Consider the following 2,850-nt stretch of genomic DNA (forward strand, 5'->3'; position numbering starts at 1 on the left):
GAACAACATAGGGGTTATGGGTGCTGACTTCCCATGCAGTAAAAAATCTGACTATAACTTTCAACTCCACAAAAACTTTACTCATAGCCTTAACTGTTAACTGGAAGCTTTACCAATAACACATAATGTTAATTAACACATATATTGTGTGTATTATATTACAATAAAGTAAGCTAGAGAAAAGGAAATGCATTCCTTTAGCTGCCATCCTGCCTCCCTGTGTGCTTCTAATCTCAGCTGGTCTCACCCAAGACTCCTCGAGTGCCAACCCTAGTCCCCCGCGCAGCCTCTTTTCCACTCAGATAAGATGAAAGAAACAATCATGAACCAAAAACTCACCAAACGGCAAGCAGAAGTGCACATTGGTCAGAAAGGAACTGCTCACAGAAAAAAGGTCGTTCATAGCATCTGAGACACTGTGTTTGAGGGCAAGTAGGCCCCTTTGACACCTTTGGTGTTGAAGTCATGAGGTTTTGAGTGTCCAGGGACATGGTCCATATCAAAAGAACTTTAAAAGTCAGTCTGGTAAGGTATTTCTTGACTTCAGGGACAAAACAGCAATGGAACCAACCCAGAAAAAGGGTTCTCATTGTCCAGGCCTTGTTGTACAACCGAAAGACTGGCAGCTAGTATTTATCTTGTCCCTTCAAGGCTCAGAGGTTAACGGTTTTATAGATAAGGGCAGTCCTGATCATAAACCTAGCGACAGCAGAGGATAAAAAATTTTAGTTCTCCTTAAAGAAGTTAGGGGTAAACAATATCTCTGGTATTGAAGAGGTGAATATGTTTACACACCAAGGAGCAGTGATTCACTTTAACAACCCTAAAGTTCAGGCATCGCTGGCAGCAAACACTTTCACCATGACAGGCCATGCTGAGACAAAGCAGCTGACAGAAATGCTACTCAGCATCTATCATAAACCAGTGCTGCAGATGGTCTGACTAGTTCAAAGAGACTGGCTAACACTCAGCCCAAACAATCTGTGGGAGGAAAAGCACCACTTGCTACTGGAGAGGATGATGATGATGAAGTTCTAGATCTTGTGGAGAATTTTGATGAGGCTTCCAAGAACGAGGCAAACTGAACTGAGTCAACTTCTGAAGAAGATAAAACTTGAAGAAGTTACTGGGAGCTGCTGTTTCACATTATGACTGCTTTTTACAAATGTTTTGTTTACAGATCTAATAAAATCTAGATCTCTAATATTTTTAAGCCCAAGCCCCTTGGACACTGCAGCTCTTTTCAGTTTTTGCTTATATACAATTCACTCTTTGCAGCGAATTAAGCTGAAGAAGCCTGGGAATAAAGTTTGAAACAAAGGTGAATAAAGTTCTTTGCCTCATAAAATATGTATGTGTGTGTACACACATATATACATGCATACACATATATGCATATATTCACACACATATATACATACAAATATACATGTACACACACATATATACATACACATAGACATACACACATATAGTATTCATTAAGTAGAAGTGGATCATCACAAAGGTCTTCATCCTTGTCATCTTCACATTGAGTAGGCTGAAAAGGAGGAGGGAGAGGAGGGGTTGGTCTTGCTGTGTCAGGGGTGACAGAGGCAGAAGGGGTGGAGGAGATAGAAGGGGAGGCAGGAGAGGCAGGGACATTACATATGTATTAGTCCATTCTCACGCTGCTAATAAAGACATAACCGAGACTCGGTAATTTATAAAGAAAAGGAGGTTTAACTGACTCACAGTTCCACATGGCTGGGGAGGCCTCACAATTATGGTGGAGGGCAAAAGAGGAGCAAGGGCATGTCTCACATGGCAACAGGCAAGAGAGCTTATGTAGAGGAACTCCCATTTATAAAACCATCAGACCTCGTGAGACTTATTCACTACTACGAGATCAGTATGGAGGAAACTGCTCCCATGATTCAATTACCTCCTACAGGGTCCCTCCCATGACACATAGGGATTATTACAATTCAAGGTGAAATTTGGATGGTGACATGGCCACACCATATCACCATGTAACTTCATGGAAATACATTGTTAATTCTGTCTGATTATTTTTTGGCTTTGCTTTTTAATTTATCTAAATATTTCTATATATATGGTACTAATCCTTCTACAACCAGGCCCCTTTAGATTTCAGTGCCCCTGTATTTTTAGTGACTGAAACAATGAAAATTCTGGTCAAGTCCTGTCTTGTCTTTCGGTACATGTTAACCACTCCCTCTTTGCCCAATATCCCTTTTTACCCACAATATAATTATAAACTGCTGATGTACTATTTCTTTGTAAAGCAGAAGGAAATAACTTAAGGGTCACAAAAAACTTTGGCAGAATAAATAAACGCCTTTAAGAATGTTTCACCCAGCTGCTGACACCAAGAAGTCTGGCTGCTCAAGGTGTTATCTGAGACTGAAGAAACACAGACTTCTCCCCTGGGTTCCCTGAAAGTCCCCCTCCCTTACTCTCCAGCTGCATAAAAACTCCCTGCTTCATCTTTTTCTTAAGATGGATTTGAGAGAGCTTGTTCTCCGTGGCTTCCACTTTAGCCAAATTGAAAAACCTGCTCTATCTCCAAGCACCAATGTCTCATTGTTTGGCTCCAGCTGCACAATAGGCACAAGAGCCTGAATTTGGGGTTCTACGACACTTCCAATGTTTGCTTTAGTTTCATTGCTCATGTTATAGAAGAATTCATGGCATAAAATAAGTCAAAAGCAGTCTTGAATAATTAGAAGGCTTCTGCCAGGTTGTCTAATGTCAATTTGTTTTCTAGCCCTGCTTCTTTTGTCCTCTGTTCTTTATTGTCTGGCGCTAATTCAGAAGCACTCATCTCCATCAAGTCATCTCCTGTTA

At 40.8% G+C, this 2,850-nt stretch overlaps 1 pseudogene; it reads left to right on the plus strand.

Moving 5' to 3' along the window:
• The first annotated feature begins 307 nt into the window (after nucleotides 1-307).
• Nucleotides 308-1,085, plus strand: LOC112610762 (annotated as a pseudogene).
• The last annotated feature ends 1,765 nt before the right edge of the window (nucleotides 1,086-2,850 follow it).

This window comes from Theropithecus gelada, chromosome 17 (assembly GCF_003255815.1).
Source record: "Theropithecus gelada isolate Dixy chromosome 17, Tgel_1.0, whole genome shotgun sequence".
NCBI lineage: Eukaryota > Metazoa > Chordata > Mammalia > Primates > Cercopithecidae > Theropithecus > Theropithecus gelada.